This window comes from Hyaena hyaena, unplaced genomic scaffold (assembly GCF_003009895.1).
Source record: "Hyaena hyaena isolate Hyena2069 unplaced genomic scaffold, ASM300989v1 scaffold_591, whole genome shotgun sequence".
Lineage (NCBI taxonomy): Eukaryota > Metazoa > Chordata > Mammalia > Carnivora > Hyaenidae > Hyaena > Hyaena hyaena.
The window spans coordinates 280,228-288,083 of NW_024081224.1; positions in this window are offsets into that span (position 1 = coordinate 280,228).

Genomic DNA, 7,856 nt, shown 5'->3' on the forward strand with positions numbered 1-7,856 from the left:
AGCTACAAAGGAAAATATTAATTGATTCAAATACACAAAAATTTTAAAAATTAATTGTAATGACAGTTTGTAACTGTACGTTTTGTTTTCTACATGATATGAGATTAGTACATTTAAAGAAAAAAACAATTTTTATGTAAAATCTATTATTATTGTAACTTTGGTAACTCCAAATCTTGCTTCCTACATAATTTAAGAAACTAGTGCATTTAAATATTTATTTATGTTTTTTGGCATACAATGTATAAAGATGTAATTTTGTAGCAAAAACAACTGAAAAGAGATGGAGACAAAGCTGTAAAGGAGCAAGTTTTTGTAATATTATTGAAGTTAAGCTGATATAAATTCAAATTATAGTGTTATAACTTTAGGATGTTAAATGTAATCTTCATGGTAACCATAAAGAAAATAGTTATAGAATATACATAAAAGGAAATGAGAAATGAATTTAAACAATTCACTACAAAAAAACATCAACCAAACACAAAATAAGACAGTAATACTGGAAATGAGGGACAAAATAGCCATTATAAGGCACATAGAAAATTAATTGCACAATGACAGAAGTAAGGTCTGCCTTATTGGTAATTACTTTAAATGGATTAAATTTCCCAGTCAAAAAACAGAGATTATATCCCATCCAATGAGGAAGAACTTCTTTGATTTTTCCCAAAGTTGTCAGACATACTCCACTAAATATGGCCTACTATGTCCATCTGACAAAAGCAATCTTTTTTTTTTTTTTTAAAGGGGGTTGGGTACTGCATAGGGAGAAGAGCTCTACATGTGCATTTCTTCTTGTTTGAGATTCACAAATACCCTTTAAACAATTATCTATTAATGTGCTGTACTTCATGTATGAACATAAAAATATCAAAGGTTAACTTTGGAATTAATCTAGTTATGTCCTCCAGAGAGAACAGAAATTGGTTAAAGAGAAATAATTACATAGAAGTGGTTTAATAAACAGTTTAGTATCATACCTGATTCACTCATACTCAGATCATGGAAGTGACTTTCTGACAATGGGCTGAATGAAATATGGGCAATCAATTTATTCACAAAGATCAAGCCTTGACTTTGGTTTAATTGAAGTCAAAATCATATGTCCATCCATATATATGCCAATGGAGTCAAATCTTAGTTTTAAAATGACTTAAATGTAAGCTCAGGACAATGCAGCTTTGGAAAGGGCAGTACATCAACCAACAGTCAGGACGCCTGGGTTCCAATACCAGCTCTGCCAATAGGTTTGGTGACTTTGGGTAAGATTGTAATAATTATTGAACAGTTGTTAGGTTTTGAGAAACTGAGCTAGGTATTTTATTATATTAAATCTTAATAGCCATTTTGTAAATTAGATAATACATTTACTTTGTACAGGTGAGGAAATTAAAACCCTGAGAATCTAATTAACAATAGCCAAGATCACTCAGCTGGTAAATGACAAAACTAGGGTTTGACACAAGCTTTTCTCTACACTAAAGTATTTCCATCATTTAAACTTTTGAGTCATAGTTTATTTCTTTGTAGATGTGAAGTCTACATGCTCTCTGTATCCTTTGTAAATTTGATGTCTTTTTATTTCACTGTAAATATTTAAATATAATATTCTGTTCTTTTTTTATTATTAGTATCCATTTCACTGAGTGCTGGTAGATCTTTTACTTAGTTTGTATTATCACTATTAAAAATTTATTTCAGGGGCGCCTGGGTGGCTTAGTCAGTTAAGCGTCCGACTTTCACTTAGGTCATGATCTCACGGTTCGTGAGTTCGAGCCCCGCGTCGGGCTCTGTGCTGACACTGTGGAGCCTGCTTCAGATTCTCTTTCTCCTTCTCTCTCTGACCCTCCCCTGCTCACGCTGTCTCTCTCTCTCTCTCTCTCTCTCTCTCTCTCCTAGAAATAAATAAAACGTTAAAAAAAATTTTTTTTAATTTATTTCAGTCAGATTTATCAAACTATGAAATCCTTATTTGGGTTGGCTTAACCCAATCATATCATCATGATTTAATTTTACATTTGTTATATTTGTAAAATAAAGTTAAATATTACAGAATTTGACTCCTGCAGTCCAGAACTACAAGCACCCTTTGCTGAAAGTAGAGATGAAGTCAACTTCTATCCTCTTCATCAGGAGATGCCTAGTTATGTCCTCCAGAGAGGATGGTCCTCAGAAGGATGGTCATCATATTTGTTCTTCCAAAGGGTAGGGGAATAGAAGCACCTACAGTCATTTGCCAAACTCCTCCTCACTTTTGCTATCACTTTGGCCTGGTACCTAAAGATAAAATTGTTATTGTGTCTATGGGGACAAAAAGGGCAGAGATTTACAGATGGATAAAAACAAATGATTCAAATCTATTATGTCTATACTCTATCTCACTGGAGATGCAAAGACACAAGCAGATTGAAAGTGAGACAATGGAAAAAGACATTTCACGCAAATAGTAACCAAAAAAGAATAGGTGTGGATATACAAACATCAGGCAAAATAGATTGTAAATCAAAAAAGTTTATAAGAGACGAAGAAGGACAATACATATTATATGGAGTTCAACATAGCAAGAAGTTTAATGCAAGCAGTTACGTACTTAGGGACAGACCATAAAAATATATGAAGCAAAAACTGATAGAATTGAAGGGAGAAATACACAGTTTTACAATAAAAGCTGGAGACTTCAGTAACCTACTCACAATAATGGATAGAACAACCAGACCAGACGATAAGTAGGGAAATAGAGGACTGAACACAATAAAGCTACTAAATCTAACAGACATATATAGAACACTCTACCTAAGAATACACATTTTTTTCTCAAGTGTACATGGAACATTTTCTAGGATAGACTATATATTAGGTCACAAATTAAGTCTCCATAGCTTAAGAGATAGATTTTAAATGTATCTCCTCCAACCACAATGAGATGATGTTAGAAGTGAATAAAAAAAGGAAAGCTGGAAAATTCATAAACCACACACTTTTAAACAAATAATAGATCACAACAAAGATCACAAGGGATATAAGAACATACTTAGAGATGAACAAAAATGAAACATAACATACCAAAACTCATAGGATTCAATGTAAGTGCTACCAAGGGGGGCATTTATAATTATAAATGCTTATTACATTCAAAAACAAGAAAGATTTCAAATCAACAACATAATTTTCAACTTAAGGAACTAGAAAATAAGAATAAACTAAAACCAAAGATAATAGAAAGAAAGAAATAATAAAGATTAAAACAGAGATAAATGAAATAGAGAATAGAGGAACAACAGAGAAGATTAATGAAACCAAAAGTTGGTTCTTAAAAAGATCAACAAAATTGCCAAAACTTTAGCTAGATGGGCTAAGAAAAAAACGAATACTCAAGTTACTAAAATCTGAAGTGAAGATGGGACTTCACCAATTTTATAGAAATAAAAATGATTATGAGACAATACTATGAACAATTGTACACCAAAGTTGGATAACCTAGATGAAATGGACAAGTTCCTAGAAACACACAACCTACCAAGACTAAATCACAAAGAAGTGATTGGAAAATTGGAACAGACTTATAACTAGTAAGGAGATTGAATCAGTAATCAGAGATCTTCCAACGAAGAAAAGCTCTGGACCTGATAGCTTCACAGGGGAATTCTACCATGAAGTACTAACACCAATCCTTCTCAGACTTTTCCAAAAAATTGAAGAGGAGGGAACACTTCCTCATTTTTATGACGTCAGCATTACCTGATACAGGATAGCCAAACAAAGACACTATAAGAAAACTACAGTCTGATATTCCTGATGAATATAGATGCAAAAATCCTTAACAAAATACTAGCAAACAGAATTCTGTAGCATATTAGAAGGATAATACATCATGACTAAGTGGGATTTATTACTGGAATGCAAGGATGTTTCAACATGTGAAAACTGATGAATAAAATTCACCACATCAACAGAATGAAGGGAGAAAAACACATTATCATCTCAATTGATGCAGGAAAAGTATTTGATAAAATTCAACATACTTCACACTTTCATGATAAACACTCAACAAACTAGGGATAGAAGGAAACTACTTCAACATAGTAAGAATCATAGAATAAATATGCATATAAACATTATATTCAATGATGGGAGACTTTTCCTCTAAAATCAGGATCAAGACTTTCACCACTTCTATTCAAAATACGACTGAAAGGGGCACCTGGGTGGCTCAGTCAGTTAATCGTTGGACTTTGGCTCAGGTCATGATCTCACAATATGTGGGTTCAAGCCCTGTATCCGGCTCTGTGCTGACAGTGCAGAGCCTGCTTGGGATTCTCTCTCTATCCCTCTTTCTCTGCCCCTCCCCTGCTCATGCTGCCTTTGTCTCTCTCAAAATAAATAAATAAACCTAAAAAGATGAAAAACAAAAACAAAATACAACTGGAAGTTTAACCCAGAGCAATTAGGCAAGAAAAAGAAATAAAAGGCATTGGGGCACCTGGCTGGCTCAGTTGGAAGAACATGCAGCTCTTGATCTCAGTCATGAGTTTGCCCCCATTGGTGTAGAGATTACTAAAAACAAATTTTTTTTTAAAATAAATAAGGACTGCCTGGGTGGCTCAGCTGGTTAAGCATCCGACTTTTGGTTTTGGCTAAGGTCATGATCTCATGGTTCATGAGATCAAGCCCTGAATCAGACTACTGCATGCTGACAGTGCACAGCCTGCTTGGGATTCTCTCCATCTCTCTTTGCTCTTCCCCTGCTTGTGTTATCTCTCTCTCTCTCTCTCTCAAAAATAAATAAATAAACTAAAAAAAAAAGAAATAAAAGGCATCTACATTGCAAAAGAAGTAAAATATCTCTCTTAACAGATAATATGACCTTACATGCAGAAAACTCTCAAGAGTCTACACACAAAAAAACCTGTTAGAATAAACCATGAGTTCAACTAAGTAGCAGGAATCAAAGTCAACACGTGAAAATCATTTGGATCTCTATACACAAACAATGAGCAATCTGAAAAGAAATTACAAGAACAGTTCCATTTACAGTAGCATCAAAAAGAATTAAATACTTAGTAATTAACTTAACCAAGGAGGTAAAAGACTTGTACAATGAAAACCAGAAAGCATTGTTGAAAGAATTAGAGAAGACACAGATGGAAATATATTCTATGTTCATAGATTGGAAATCTTAATATTGTTAAAATGTTGGTGCTACCCAAAGTGATCTATAGATTCAATGCCATCCCTATTAAAATCCCAATGATGTTTTTCAGAGAAATAGAAAAACTCTTCCTAAAATTCATATGGAATTTCAAGTGACCCTGCATAGCCAAACCAATCTTGAAAAAGAAGAAAAAAACTGGAGGACTTCTACTTCCTGATTTCAAAAATTACTTTGGGGTGCCTAGGTGGCTCAGTCAGTTAAGTGTCCGACTTCGGCTCAGGTCACGATCTCATGGTTCGTGGGTTCAAGCCCCGTGTCAGGCTTTGTGCTGACAGCTAGCTCAGAGCCCGGAGCCTGCTTCGGATTTTGTGTCTCCCTCTCTCTGACCCTCCCCTGCTCACGCTGCCTCTCTCTCTCTCTCTCAGAAATAAATAAAACATTAAAAAAATTTTTTTAAATGTAAAGTTTTAGTAAAATTAAGGGTAAAAGTTTGTCATCAAAGTGATATTCCATATAAACATATTGAAGAAAAAATATAATGATTTTAGTAGGGACAGAAAAATATTTATAAAATTCAACATAAATTTATTTAAAAATATATTTTTCCACCAAACTGAAGGGTAAAGGATAGTCATAAAAAGCTACAGCAACAATCATATTTAGAAGTGAGACTTTAGAAGCAGTGCCAATTAAAGTCAGGAGTAAGACAAGTATATCCATTACCATAGAGTCCATTGTACCGGCAATCTTAGCCAATGCAATAAGACAAAAAGAAAGCTATAAGAATTATAAATGAAGAGACCAAACTACTCTTATTTCTAGACAATATAATTATCGACAGAGAAAATGGATGCAAATGCACAGAGAAAGTTTTCTGGAAATGTTCTCAGTATAGTATATAAGAATTAGTAAAGGTAAATATTATTAGCAAATGTAATTGAAAATATATCTCACTTGTAACTGGATCATAAACTATAAGATACATAGGAATAAACTTAAGAGATGTGCAAAATGTTTAAAGAGAAAGTTAGTATTGAAAGACATAAAATAAGACTGAATACATGGGTAGGAAGACTTAATGTCAAAAGATGACAGTTCTTCAAATTATCTTAAAATTAAATGAAATTAGAATTTTTAAAGTTTATGGAATTGCACAACTTGGCAAATTGACTCAAAAAACTGTATAAGGAAGCACCAAGAATATCTAAGATAGTATGAATAAAATGAGTAAGGTGAAGGAACTCGCCTTACCCAATAGCAACACTTCTTATAAAGCTGGAGTGATAAACACGGTATAATATTAGCATAGGGATGAATAGGCCAGGGGAACAGAATGGAGAGCCCTGATCCTACAATTACCTTCCAAGGATAAACATGGTTGCTTCACTCCTACTTTTCAAATCTCATGCAAATTTCTCCTATGGCCAACTCCAGCCCAGGACCATATAGGGAAGGGAATTCTAGGAAGTAGGATTCCAACTTAGCTAAGTTGGCAGAGTACAAAGCCACCACAGTCCACAATTTGTCAAACTTGGCATCCATAAATACTTGTTTTCACCATACTTAACTTCGAAATAAAGTTTAAAAGCCAACGATAGCAAAACTGTGCTTCTGCTTAACATGATGCATCTATCCCTTGCACAATGAAAACATATCAGATAATTGATTAACCATATGGAGAAAGAAAAAGTACATTCTTAATGCTCCCTGCCAAGAGAGGATGTAAAGTCTCTTTATTCATAGTTCGGTGATGTTCATTTCTCTTCTGGCCAAGTCACATTTCCCCTGCGATATCCTGTAAATTAATTACTGACAAATAATGTTAAAAATGTATTCAAACAGTAGAGGACTGGGAAGGGGAAGGAATTTTTTTATTAAAACACAAAAATATTTACATTGAAATAATAAGAACATTTCATCCTCATTGCTGCAGCTCATTGTGTTGTTTTAGCTGGTATTTATAAACCCTCTTCCACTTCCCATTCCATATTCTTGCTCGGTGAGGTGACCTTTGTTTCTGGTCTGGGCTATTAACACATCTTCCCCTATTGGGTTTTAGTAGTTTTGCTGTTGACATTAATCACAGGAAATGGGAATACCAAGAGGCTCCCCATTCTCCCCTTTGGAAGTCAAGACTAGTCACCCCAGAAAATACAATAAACTTCTTTTGTCTGTTGATTCACTGGGAAGAGATGTTCAACGTAGCCGGGGCCAGGCTCAACATCCAGTTCAGTGGAATCACTCCTGTGTTCCTTGTGGGAATATTTCTCTTTTGGGAACTAATACTTCTAGATCAGCAGAACCCAATGTTTCAGAGATGGAAAGCAACATCTCTGCTAAAGAAGCACTGTGTGTTTTATTAAGGGAAGCTGTTCTCATTTCTAACCTTGCTTCTTGACCTATGAACCACTGCTTTGGGAGAAATGGCAATATATGTCAGCTGCTGATTTAAACAACATCTTGCATCCTGAAGGACATTACCCGAGCCCTGCAAAGCATTGCCACCCAGGTAGTTCTGTAACTGAGTCTTCTGAAAAGGCCATTCTATTGTTCCCTAAGGCCAGCTGCTTCAGGGTATATGGTAAGACCAGTAGATTCCACAAGCCTGAGTCTATAGCCACTCTTCATTTAATGTAAAAGAAATTCTTTGGTCAGTCATAGAAATTTCCAGGTGCCTTTCATGGACCTTGAGGTGGGAATT